The sequence below is a fragment of the Bison bison genome, unplaced genomic scaffold (assembly GCF_000754665.1).
Source record: "Bison bison bison isolate TAMUID 2011002044 unplaced genomic scaffold, Bison_UMD1.0 scf7180017863957, whole genome shotgun sequence".
In the NCBI taxonomy this organism is placed as follows: domain Eukaryota; kingdom Metazoa; phylum Chordata; class Mammalia; order Artiodactyla; family Bovidae; genus Bison; species Bison bison.
The window spans coordinates 2357041-2371422 of NW_011494529.1; the positions used below are offsets into that span (position 1 = coordinate 2357041).

At 42.3% G+C, this 14382-nt stretch overlaps 1 protein-coding gene across 6 annotated transcripts in view; it reads right to left on the bottom strand.

Moving 5' to 3' along the window:
* NFIA (nuclear factor I/A) overlaps positions 1 to 14382 on the bottom strand; it is a 406342-nt gene that overhangs the window by 27258 nt on the left and 364702 nt on the right. The gene's annotated exons all lie outside the window — the stretch shown is intronic.

Below are 14382 nucleotides of genomic sequence, written 5' to 3' on the forward strand. Positions count from 1 at the left end.
CAGGGTTAGTCACCTACTCTCTGCACTACTTGTAGGTTATACATACTTCAAGTGTTTCCTTTAGTATATCTGACTATAATTTTTTCCTTTTCTCCTTAGAAGTTGGTCAGTAATGTATGGCAGGGATTGGATCTTATGTCAGTAGACCCCTTCCACCCTAGTGTGATACTGGGGATATAGTATGTACTTAGTAAATTCTGGCTTCTCAGGTGGCTCAGTGGTAAAGAAACCGCCTGTCAATACAGGTTTGACCCCTGGGTTGGGAAAATCCCCTGAAGAAGGAAATGGCAACTCAGCCCAATATTCTTGCCTGGGAAACCCAGGGACAGAGGAGCCTGGCGGGCTAAAGTCCATGGGGTTGCAAAAGAGTCAGACACGACTTAGCAACTAAAACAACAGTAAATTCTGGTTTGTTTTCCCTCCCTAAGGACAAACACATAGCTGGTGAGTGGGAGAGATGAGCTAGGAATCTGAGTATTTTGACTCTTAGTCTAGTGCTCCTTTTACTCTACGAAGAGGCACTATGGGCATTTCCCTTACTGGACCTTTCTCTTATATTGTCCTTCCACCCTCCGTGGTACTGTTCCTTCCTCAATACACATACACACTTGGCCACAGATCCATGGAAGGAGAATTGTGCTTGAGAAGGGCAGAAGCTATGTGCCACCAAGGCTGGCCTGAAATTTCCTTTAACATGTAGCACATCCAGCTGACTCACTGAAAAAGATCCTGCTGCTAGGAAAGACTGAAGGCAGGAGGAGAAGGGGATGACAGAGGATGAGCTGGCTGGATGGCATCATCCACTCAGTGGACATGAGTTTGGGCAAATTCAGGGAGATAGTGAAGGACAGGGAAGCCTGGAGTGCTGCAGTCCATGAGGTCACAAAGAGTCGGACACTACTTAGTCACTGAACAACATCCAACCTTGGAAGGTAGTGCTGGGTCCTTCCCACAAGGCTGTGCTGAGGACATTTGTGTCTGGGCTGAGCCCAACGCATTTAGACTGTGGAGGGGGCGGGGGTGTGGGGGAAGGGAGAGTGTGAGGGAGAGGAACACAGGGCCAGGACAGCCTGTCCTAACCCAGTGTCCCAGCTCCAGCCCAGGGATCCAGCTTATCACAAGCTCATGTGATTCATTAGTTAATGTGTAAAGCATTTGGAAAGGGAAAAGCCAATTAGAAGTGCTAAGTTATTTCATCTCTGCTGTAAAGGAAGCCATGCGAAGCCTTAGGAAAAATTCTCATGCAAATATTTTGGGGGAGGCCTGTACTTTGGAATGTAACTCAATGAATAGGCTCCATTGAAAGGCTATATCCCCAAAACAGAGGCCACTGATAAAAGAATGTGCCTTCGTCCTTAATAAACAAACAGGAAGGTAAACAAGTGGGTGTGGGAAAAGTGGCCAGGAAGAATCACTGAGAACTCATATGAGATCTTGGAGAAAGATCTCACGTCAGACAATAGGCTCTGGCCTTGAAACTGTGCTTTGGTAGAACCTTCAAGATCTTAGACTCATTAGATGGCCTGGGAAAGCCTGTGTCTGAAAGGAACCTCTCCTAATGTGAACGGTCATTATTTATAACCAGAAAGCTTTTTCTTTGCTTTCTTTTTTTTTGGCCATGCCACCAGCACATGGGATCTTAGCTTCCTGACCAGGGATCAAACCTGCGCCCCCTGCAGTGGAAGCACTGGTAGCACGGCACGTTGACCACTGGACCACCAAAGAAGTTCCGTGATCGGTCATTATTCAGAACGCAGAAACATTTGGTAAAGCAAATGCCTCCCTCATACAGGGTTTTCACATGCAGGGGCTTTGTGGAAGTGGGAGCCCCACCTGTACTGCCTTCTCCCCTCAGAGCATGTGGCAGGGCCGATCCATTTTCCTGTTCTCTGAACTCTGTTGACTCAAGCTCAGCAAAACCAGGCTCTTTTCTTTTGAAAAGGAAGCATCTGGTTCCAAGTCGTAAAAGAGAAACCCAGAACCTGTTGCTGAGTGTCTGATAAGCACCTGGGAGGGTGCACGGAGGGCACTGCTTCCCAGAGCTCCCCTGTGATTACCAAGGCACATGTCTTTCAACACAGCCTTTCTGGAGTGCTCGTTTACCAGGATAACCTTGACTCCACCCCGGGGGGAACTGGTTTACCCAAAACTCCAGTACTTCTGCCCAAATCCTGGAATCCAACAGAAGGCTTAAATGAGATGATCACTTCCACTCATACATACACACAGCATACAGGTCTCCTAGACACACAGGGAGTGAGTGGAGGAAAGACATTGAAGCAAGAGAGGAAAGGAGTCAAATGCAAGAACTGGAGTTGAAAACATCATGAAACCGGCCAGGGTATGGGAAAAAAAGGAAGATGACAGATACTGTTAACAGTCCTCCCTACTATCTATTGCTCCTTCTTTCTCAGAGCAATTCTGTTTAGGGAGGACAATGTGACCAGCCCTGGGTAAATGAGTCATGATCTTAGCCAATCAAGATAATTTTGTGTTGGCTTTACTGGCATTCTTTGCAGCTAAAGATTAAAACGTGACCATTAGCTTTAGTCAATGAAAACCAAAACAGCAGGATCCTTGTTCCTTGATATAAAAGGAATAATGGGGAATGATGTGGGGATGATGTCTGGAGCTGCAGCAGTCATTTTGTAGTCAGGAGGCACCAGCTTGTGGCTGCTAAGGATGGTACAACAGAATGTTTGAAAGAGCAAGGCTCCTGCTGGCATCCTGTAGCAGCTGAAACAATGCCAACAACCATTCACTGACAGATTTCTTGCTATGCAGGAACCAAAAAATCTGATTGGCTTAAGCCATAGTTAATTGGATTTTCTTCTATGAGGTAGATAATATTATCACCTTCATTTCATAGATGAGGAAACAGAATTTTAAAGGGTAACATGCCCAAGATCACTCAGATAAATGGCACAAACAGGATGTGAAAACAATCCTACTCAATCCTAAGTCTATTCCACTCTTCAGTTCATGACTTTGGCCTTGTTTCCCTAAAGCAATCAGATCATGAGTGTCAAGAGTATTTCCCTTAGGAACCTCCTACACTGTTGGTGGGAATGTAAGTTGGTGCAGCCACTATGGAGAACACTATGGAAGTTCCTCAAAAAACTAGAGTTGCCATTTGATCCAGCAATCCCACTCCTGAGCATATATTCAGACAAAATTATAATTCAAAAAGATACCTGCTCTTCCCAAGTTCACAGCAGCACTCTTCACAATAGCCAAGACATGGAAACATGTCAAATGTCCATCGGCAGATGAATAGATAAAGATGTGGTACATATATATAATAGAATATTACTCAGCCATAAAAAGAATGAAATAATGCTATTTGCAGCAACATGGATGCAACTAGCAATAATCATACTAAGTGAAGTAAGTCAGAAAGACAAATACCATGTATCAGTTATATGTGGGATCTGAGTGAAAGTCATTCAGTAGTGTCCAACTCTTTGTGACCCCATGTACTATACAGTCCATGGAAATCTCCAGGCCAGAATACTGGAGTGGGTAGCCTATCCCTTCTCCAGTGGATCTTCCTGACCCAGGAATCGAACTGGGGTCTCCTGCATTGCAGGTGGATTCTTTACCAACTGAGCTATCAGGGACACAAGTGAACTTTTATGAAACAGAAACAGATCCACAGACATAGAGAACAGACTTGTGGTTGCCAAGGGGGAGGGAAGAGTGGGAGAGGGACGGACTGAGAGTTTGAGACTGCTGTTGCTGCTAAGTCGCTTCAGTCGTGTCAGACTCTGCGACCCCATAGACGGAAGCCCACCAGGCTCTGCCGTCCCTGGGATTCTCCAGGCAAGAACACTGGAGTGTGTTGCCATTTCCTCCCGCATTGCATGAAAGTGAAAAGTGAAAGTGAAGTCACTCAGTCGTGTCCAAGTCTTTGGTGACCCCATGGACTGCAGCCCACCAGGCTCCTCCATCCATGGGATTTTCCAGGCAAGAGTGCTGGAGTGGGGTGCCATTGCCTTCTCTGAGTTTGAGACTAGCAGATGTAAACTATTATACACAGAATGGATAAGCAACAAGATCCTTTTATATATCACAGAGACCTATATTTAATATTCTGTGATAAACCATTGTTGTTCAGTCGCTAAGTCATATCTGACTCTTTGCAGCCCCATGGACTGTAGCATGCCAGGCTTCCTTGTCCTTCACCATCTTCTGGAATGTGCTCAAACTCATGTCCATTGAGTCAGTGATACCATCCTCTGTCACCCTCTTCTCATCTTGCCCTCAATCTTTCCCAGCATCAGGGTTTTTCCAATGAGTTGGTGCTTCACATCAGATGGCCAAAGTATTGGCGCTTCAGCTTCAGCATCAGTCCTTCCAATGAATATTCAGGGTTGATTTTAAGATTGACTGGTTGGATCTCCTTGCAGTCCAAGGGACTCTCAAGAGTCTTCTTCAGCACCACAATTCGAAAACATCAATTCTTCAGTGCTCAGCTTTCTTTATGGTCCAATTCTCACATCCATACATGACTACTGGAAAAACCACAGTTTTGACTATACGGACCTTTGTCAGCAAAGTGATGTCTCTGCTTTTTAATATGATGTCTAGGCTTGTCACAGATTTTCTTCCAAGGAGCAAGTGTTAATTTTGTGGCTGTAGTCACTGTCCTTAGTGATTTTGGAGCCCAAGAAAATAAAGTCTGTCACTGTTTCCATTTTTTCCCCTTCTATTTGCCATGAAGTGATGGGACCAGATGCCATGATCTTAGTTTTTTGAATGCTGAGTTTTAAGCCAGCTTTTTCACTCTCTTCTTTCACCTCCATCAAGAGGCTCTTTAGTTCCTCTTCACTTTCTGCCATTAGAGTGGTATCGTCTGCAAATCTGAGGTCGTTATTTATCCCAGCATGTGTCTGTGTGTGTATACACTGTACATACATACATATATACATACATTATGGTTTATCACAACTAATGACGCTCAGTTGTGATAAACCTTAAAGGAAAAAATATATTAAAAAGAATGTGTGTGTGTGTATATATATATATCCATGTGTGTATATATATGTACATGTATAACTGAATGATTTTGCTGTACAGCAGAAATTAATGCAATACTATAAATCAACTATATTCCAACTTTAAAAAAAGAACATCTCCCTTAGTTGGATATTTCATTGGAAATATCATTATCAAGACCCATTTCAGAACTGGACATGTTGATGGCAGTTTTGCATTTGATGCTACAATTTTCTGACTTCACTGTAAGGCTCTCATCAAATTCTCACCCAACTCCTCTCAGCTCTGTACAGCCATTCACACCCTTCACTTCATTTTCTATCCCACTTTCCCCAAAATCCAAACAGCTAATTAAATATCAGTAAATATCAGACATTTAGTCCATTCTCTTCTTCCATGATGTCTAAAATTTCCTGAAGAATCTCCCTTTTACCTTCCCCTTCTCCATCGCCACTGATCTCATTTAAGTACTGGCAAAGACGCAAGCACAAAAGGAACCACTGCTTGTTGAGCACCTGCTGTGTGCCAGAGTCCACGCAGGCATGCATGCTCAGTTATGTCTGATTCTTTGCGACCCCATGGACTGTAGCCCAGCGGGCTCCTCTGTCCATGGGATTTTGCAGGCAAGAATACTAGAGTGGGTTGCCATTTCCTTCTCCAAGGGACCTTCTCAACACAGGGATCGAACCTCGCATTTCCTGCATTGGCAGGTATATTCTTTACCATCCAGCCGCCTGAGATTGAGAGCATGAGGATAAGGGTAACAGAGGATGAGATGGTTGGATGGCATCATCGACTCAATGGACAACGGTTTGAGCAAACTCCGGGAGATGGTGAAGGACAGGGAAGATTGGCGTGCTATAGTCCACAGGGTGGCAAAGTGTCGGACATGACTGAGCAACTGAATAACACTACCACCTGGGAAGTCCTGCCAGATCCCATATAAACACCTTTAATCCCTTCAGTGATCATCAATTCACTTATCGAAGGAGTTTCCTCAAATCTTTTTTGAGCAAAGCAAAAAACAAACAAAAACACTAAAACCAAACTAAAACATGCCATTAAACGTGATAGAATCTCTGAAGTTAAAAAACCGAGGAAGAAAAAGCAGACCAGTACCTAGAACTGAGGCTCTGGCTTGGTTCAGGAGTGAAATCTGTGGCTGAGGACAACTAAAACATGCTGCCAAGTTAAAACTTGAGAGACAACGGTTCTGTTTATTGAAAAATGTATTTTAAGAGTGTCTCATAGGCTGTCCGTGAGTCAGCTGCCAAGTGTTTGTGAAGAGGAACGTGGCAAGAACATACAGGCTGGTGTGGGGGCTGGGAAGCCGGAGGAGTCACTCCTGCCCGCAGTGGGAGGGAGCAGATGGCAGGGGTAACTCATCTCCCTGAGGCGGCGCTGACTACTCAACACCTACGGCTGGAGCCGCGAACGTAAGAGAACAAATGATCAGGCCCTGTTTTCTCTGCAGATGCCGGGGGTCCATTCATTTGCCACAGTCCTTACTACCCTCAGAAAAGGGGCTTCCCTAAGTGGCTCAGGCGGTAAAGAATGTGCCTGCAACATGGGAGACCAGGTTTCCATCCCTGGGTCAGGAAGATCCCCTGGAGGAGGAAATGGCAACTCACTTGAGTATTCTTGCCGGGAGAATTCCATGGATAGAGAAGCCTGGTGGGCTATAGTCCATGGGGTGGCAGAGAGTCAGATACGACTGAGCAACTAACACTTTCACTTTACTATCCTCAGAGATATGATTGATTTCCCCTTGGGAAGTCTCTTCTTCCTTGGGGCACAACTTATCTTAAGGTTAGATAAGGACAGAGGTGCCCAAAGGAATGAGGCTTTTGGAGAACCTTTAGTGCAGATGCTCAATGGAAGAATCCATGAGATTCTGAACTGGTGGCGTTTTCCAAATTGTGTCCTGACTGGATGGTCATGTTAGATCCAGCGTTTGGACGGCAGGTTCTGCCCATATCCACAGAGCAGTACATGATGATGTGCTGCTGAAAGACCACACATGTCCTTTCCCGATGGGTGCACTGAAGGAAGTGTGGGCTCTGGAATCAGAAGTGGGTCTGTGTCCTGGTTCTGCCCACCCCTGGCTATGTGGTTCTGGGGAAGTCACTGCCCTCTCTTTAAACCTTTACACAGTTTTTAAATCTATATAATGGGGATAAAAATAGTAACAGCTCTGCCTACTTCAAGGGGTTGTTCTGAAGATCACATGAGAAAATACTTTGTAATCCAGAAAACAATGTTTAAATATAAACAGTTATCAACCAAACAACCAATGCTATCACTTGTTGAGTATTAGCAGGTGTTAAGCATTTACTTTTTCTGCACTGAGTTTAAGACTCAAAACAACCGTAGGAGGTAGATAAATACAGTTATCACCATTTTGCAGTTCATAAACCAGGCTAGAAAAATTGAATTACCAAGAAAAAATTTTAAAAATTACCCCAAAATGAAGCACGCATACCACTTCTAAGTGATGAAATAAAGCTCCAATCAAGATCTGAAAGGAAAGCTCACAACCTCAGCTGCTCTCCTCTCTGGGCAGAGCCTGGCTGTTCTCACAGATGTTGACTAATGTCATTAGTAAAGGTCTTTTTCCCAGGCAGGATGAGAGAATGAGCTCAGTCTTGATTTCACAGATGCAGGAGCTAATAGGAAACCGGGGCAGGTCTTCAGAAGAACCAAGCACAGCGGCGGTCTTATTCCTTGGTGTAAGAGTCAACCTCAGGCCACAAAGAGAAAATGGTCAGCAACCTTTCATCATAAATAGTTAAGGATGCAGACAGTGTTCAGGAAAGAGATGTTCTGGAGACAGACTGGTTCAAATCCTGGCTACCTCATTTGCCATGGGACAAGTATACTCTCTGAAACTTCAATTTTCTTATCAGTAAAACAGGGAGATTCCCTTCTGAAACCAGGGAATTTCTCTCCTACACTCTCAGTTGCATCCAACTCTTTGTGACCCTTTGAACTATATAGCCCGCAAAGCTTCTCTGTCCATGGGATTTTCCAGGCAAGAATACCAGAATGGGTTGCCTTTTCCTTCTCCAGGGGATCTTCCCGGACCAGGGACTGAATCTGCATCTCCTGTGTTTCCTGCACTGAGCTATCAGAGAAGCAAAACAAGGTTAACGGCACTAATCTCAGAGGGCTCTGAGACCTGTAGTTAGTGCAGGCACAGAAACTAACGTGTGACGGTTCGCGCCGGCGCTTAATACAGAGTGCCCGTTTGGCCAATTAACTTTTTTCAGAGTTAGAAGTAAATGGAATTTCATCTGCCACTCCTCTCCAGTCTTGGGAGTTTTCAGCTGTATGGGCTTGTAACTCAAATGCTCAGACCCAGTTTTAACTGGAAGGGGGAAGATAGTTTATTTTCTCCTCTATAAGGAAGTCTGAGTTTCTTGCCTTTGCAGCTCTCCAGCTGCTCCTTGAACTTCTGTGTGGTACCCAACTTCCTCCAAGTAGGTGGCTGGGGTCAGGGCGGGGAGGAGGCAGGGAATGGCTTCAGCTAATCGCACTGCAATCTCTAGTGAGTTTGGTGTCCGGGGTGAGAATATTACGTAAGGAGCATTGCTTCTTGGAAATGAAGGATGGCGGGGGGTGGGGGTCTGGCTGACATGCCAGCAGCAGAAAAGGAGTCTAATAATTTCATCTGTTTGGTTCAAAGAAGACAGCTCAACATGTTTCTCTACTTTACATGGGATAAAGTCTTATTGTCTAGCTCATGGGTGGTCAAATTAAAAGTAGCAGAAAAAGGTAAAATGTCTAAGAGCCAGAGCCATATCATCAGTCCAAAATTAGACAAGGACAGAAAAGCTATCTTGCCTTGCCTGTCCCTTCTACTCTTTGAAAGGTCTTCTCCCCAACTCCAAGCCTCTTAGGCAAATCCTTACTGTTAACTCTTACCACACTGCATCATTAATGTTGTTGTCATTACTGTTATTTTTTACATCTGTTTCCTCTATCAGACTTTGAGCGACTTGAGGAGAATTGTTTTTCCCTGCATTCTGTAGGTGTTGGGAATACAGTTAGAAATGATGAGTGATTGATGAAAGGGGTTTAGAAAGTTTTGCATTTTGCAGATCGCCTGAGCACTGGTTTCTCAGGCGGAGCTTCAGGAATATGGCACAGAAAACGGCAACAGATCTAAACACTCTCCATACCCACCACCTCCCTATGTTCCTTGTGCATCCCCCCCCCAAAGGCAGACAGCAAGTACTGTGCCATAACTGAGCTCTGCGGGGACCTCTCCAGGTGGGCAGGTTTCCGGCACAGAGAAGCCTGTGGCTTGTGCACACATTTGTAAATTTCATGAGGCAAAGGCAGTCACATTGCTTTTGAGTCAGGCAGCTAAATGATTTATTAAGCAAAGGTTACAGCACCTGTGCCTTTTTGTCAACAAATCAGGCCCGTGCCATGCCAAGCGATTCTTCTAATAACCCAAATGGTAATTTGGTTTTAAATAGCCTTTCAGATACCACAATTCTGTTGAGGCAGAACAGTGATAGATTTGGGTGGCAGGGAAGAAATGCCTGTTTTTAATATTGTTTGCACTCATTTTTCTTTTTAAAGAATTAGTCCTCATTGGCGTTCTGCAGGTTAAGCATTTTATTTGAACATTCTGATTAAACCAGAACCTGAATGAAAATGAGTTCTTTGCTCAGTCCTTCTGTGTGGGAATTGGTATTTCTATTTATTACCTGATGATGAAATACTAACTTTTTCTCTCTAAATAAATGCCTCCTTTTAATGGCTCTCGTTTTCAGGGATCAGATTAAATTATGAGATGCAATTGAGATGGTCATTGGCTTTCAGCTATTTGATATGATGGCATGCTCTCTCTTATATCATTCAGTGGGTGTGCGGGGGACATTAACAGTGTCCAAAGTGAAGTAAACACTCTATGCCCCAGAGTGGTTTCTATATGTTATTATCAACTGTCATGGGACAATACTGAAAAATAAAGAGATTCAGGGTGGTCGTGTTTTCTCAGAACAGATGGGTGTTCTAAAGGCTGTCTGGAGGTGGCTACCCACCGTGTTAATGATGAGTTATAAAATGGAGGAGAAGGAAACGGGGAGGCAAATCGTGATAGTCGCAGAGATAGCAGAAAAGTGAGGCAGAAGAATGGGATGGATAACCTGGCAGGAATGTTCCAACAGAGACAAAGCTGGGGTGAATTATATTAATACAATGCAATTGGAAGGCAGTTTGAAAGAAAACTAGCTCAGGGCAAGGCTAAAAAGAAGGCAATTCTGTCTCAGTGAAGGGAGGAATTCTCTGGAGGAAAAAAAATAGACTGGAAGGAAGGAGGAGGAAAAATGGCTTTCAATTATCCATGTTATCTTTCCCTACCAATCATTACAGATGATGAATAGGTGCAATAAAAGCCAATATTCAATTTTTCCAATTTACATGGAAAGAAGGCCATAATATATTGTTAAGGGGGAAGAAACAGCAGGTTACCAAACAGTGTATATAATATGATCTCATTTTTGCAATATATTTGTATGCACAGAAACAGTCTGGATGGATTTGGACAGAAATGTTAACAGTAGGACTACAAGAGATTTTTAAAAATTATTTTTCCCATCTGTATTTTCCACAGTTAACATGTATCATGACAGTAATAAGAAAAAGTCATTATTTTTAAACTTCCTTATGAATCATTTAGATTCAGCCCATATTTGCTGACTACCCACTATGTGCCGGACATGAGAACGAGTGCTTTCAAAGAGCTCAGCACAAAATGACAGGGGATTATTTTTTGATAAACAGTCCACTCTTCCTGGCTGTTTACAGAATTTCAGAATCTCAAGAGGTGAAAGGGTCGTTAAGAGTTTATCTAATAATTACATTTAAAAATTGTGATAAAATGTACATAAACTTTACCATCTTAACCATTTTTAAGTGGACATTTCAGTGGCATGCAAGACACTCACGCTGTGGTGTAACACCAACATCAAGCATCATCCATCTTCGGAGCTTTTTACATCTTATAAAATGAACACTCTATACCACTAAACAATAACTGTCTATTCTGCCCACTCCCCAGCTCCTGGCAACCTCGGTTCTGCTTTCTGTCTCTACGAATGTGACTACACTAGGAACTTCGTATTAAGTGGAATCGTACAGTGTTTGTTCTTTTGTGACTAGCCTATTTCACTTTGCATAACGTCTTCAAGGTTCATCCATGTTGCAACATATTGCAGAATTTCATCTTCAAGGCTGGATAATATGTATTATACCACATTAAAATGGTATACCTACAGTAACATATATATGCCATGTTTTGTTTATCCACTTATCTTTTGATGGACACTTGGATGACTTGCCTCTTTTAGCTATTGTGAATAATGCTGCTATGAACATGGGTATACAAATCTCTCTTTGAAACCTGGTTTTCAATTCTTTCGGGTATACACTAATGATCAGAGTCTATCTCTGATTAGAGAAAACTCAGATTTAAAACCAGGGAATATGCCAGTGGTATTCCTGAGAGTTGAGCATCAGTCTCTGTTTGAATATCTGCAGGGAAAGTAGCTCATCACTCTATAAGGCAGGAAGTACAATACAGTAGTTAGACAACATAGGTCTTGAAGTCAGACAGAACTGGGGACGCATTCTTGCTCTGTTCTCCACTGTATAGCCCTGGAAAAATCAACAACTCTTTAGATCTCAGGTTTCACATCTATAAAATGGAGATAATTATATATATCCTAATGGATGGTTATATATATCCTAATGGATGGCTGTCAAGATTTGTTGGATAACGTACTTAAGGTACTTAGTGCATAGAAAATGCTCAATAAATAGGGGCTATATATAATCAAGTAACTTTTTTTTTTTTAAAGGAATGGTCTTATAACTGAAAGCTGACTACTTCAAATGTCTATTCGTTAGTTCAAATTCTATCTACTAGAAAGAAATAGGGACCATCAGTTCAGTTCAGTTCAGTCACTCAGTCATCTGTTTTCCATAGGTTGATGCTCCAAGTATTTGAAGAGGTTTCTTTGGGGAAAAGAGAGGCCATTTTATTTTGTATTTGTTTATGGATTTCTGTGCAGGATACCTTTTCTGCATTTATAAAGCTCACCTATCTGCTTGGCTGACTCTTCAATTTTTACTTCTTCAAGGCACATTACAAAATTTTGTTTTCCCAGAAAACTTTTCCCATAATGCAATTAATACAAATTTCATGCCTATTAACAAAAGTATTTATATAAAAAATGTAGGCTTGACTAGGAAATTACTAATCTGTAGGCCATGTTCAGATTATGTCTAAAAAATTCCTATAAAAATTCCTCTTCTTAACTGATGTCCTCTCAGAAAGATTATTTTAAAAAATATTATTTTTATTATTTATATCTATAGATATGCCTTCCAAATGGTTCCAGAAAGTAGTTCTTTTTTAAAAAAGTTAATATATACATCTAAATATTAAAATATTTAGAGCACATAATTTTTATCTTGGGATATATTTTTGGGGAAAAAGAATAACTCCATTAGTGCAGTTTCTCATAAGACAATTGGGGATGGCTTTTTCCAAGCCAAATGTGGCAGGTGTCACTGTGATAAGAAACATTTAAGCTGTTGTCCCTATGATGCCAAATATTTAACAGAAACCCAAAAATTCAGTTCCAGATGCCAATATTGGGCCTATATGACATCATTCATCCAGATGCGTAGAAAATCTGGATTTTAAGAATTGAATTTTTGTGGTCAACATCATGAAGACTCAGTTTGTGGGTTAAATAAGGCATTTGTGAAACAAGGCCATATTGGAATAGAACACGTTTTGATTATAGAGAAACAAATTGAATGGAATGCAGGGTACAATTTCAGCGCAGTGAACCACAGCTTATATAAAAATAGTATGTAAAATACAAACAGGACATTTCCAAACTGCATTTTTGAGGTTCCTAATGAAGTAACCTGAGCCCACTGGTGCTTTGAGAAAAGAAATAATCCAATATAAAGCTACTGTCCCCAGTTCTTCCCTTCTCATTGAATTTGACCATGTAAGACAAATGCACAACAAGAAATGTTCTACTTTAATGCATCTGAGGTAATTATTCAACTTCAAATTCAGCAGTTCAGTATTTGAAGGTGTGGGAAAGTAAGCAATAAACTTGAACAATTTTGTGGGGAGTATGGAATAGGCAATGTCAATCCCGGACGCCAATGCACCTGCCCCCTCCTCCCCTTCCCTCCCTTGCCAGTTTCAGAAGAAACAGCAGACGTGGGAAATTCAAGAGTTAACTTTCTTCCTCCCCTCTTTGCTTCCCCTCTCCTTACAGCTGCCTCCTCGGAGGCTGTACTTTCTGTGACCCTGCTTCAGTGTAGGAAGGCTTCAGATGCAATGCTGTTTAACCCGCACTGTCGACACAGCAATAAACTAAAATCTTTTACAAAGAAAGCAAATGGACCCAGGAAAGCAAACCTATTTCGTTCATAAGCACCTGCTCATAGTGTTACAAACAAAGATGAATAGTTAGAAATTAGGCATTTGGAGATTACACACCGCAGCACATACACAAAACATCTTGGAGAATTTTTTCAAACACTGTGTGGAACAGAACCTCAAAGGGAAAACATTTTCTTTATGTCAATTCTGATAACATACAGTCACATTCTAGTTAAGAAATGAGAGAGGAGCTTTTTCTAAAACGTGTATCTAATTCTATTTTACACATCTCTAAGTATCTTTATAGCTACTACCCTGGAATTCTAAAAGTCTTTCACTGTTTCTCAATTCACAGCAGCTATTTCAAAACTTTTAAAAGTGAGACTTTCTCCTTGACCTATACTAGCACAAAACACATCTACTGAAAAACAAACTCTAGATGTCCTGGTAAACTTTTTTCAATCACCTACCTCAAAACATGACATTAATTCACGTCCATCCCCTCCCACCCCACTGGGGCCAGCGTAGCCCGTAACAAATACCTCCTATTTCTGCACCAATACCAGCAACTTAACAGGGCTCAGGAACTCTTTCTTTCCCTTTCTCTTAGAAAGACTGTCAGGGTCCTGGGGACCCTGTAACGAGTACAGAAGAGTGGCTGGCCCCCCACCCCAGCATGCACTCTGATGTCACTGGCAAGCAGAATGTACTTTCCAGGTTCAATAGGGGCCTACTTCTTTCTGTCTGCTCACACGCAGAGACACGGATTCCTAAAAGAGGGAGCACACTCTATCCAGCCCTGGGAAAATTTTCTTCCCATAGCAAAAGCAGGTCTGGCACAGAAGCCCTCCTCTTCTACCCCCTCAATACAAGAAACAAAAATTGCAGGCACTGTTTTCCATGATTTCTGAGAACACATGGAAAGGTGGCTGAAGGGCCGGGACAAGGTTGGGGGGTGG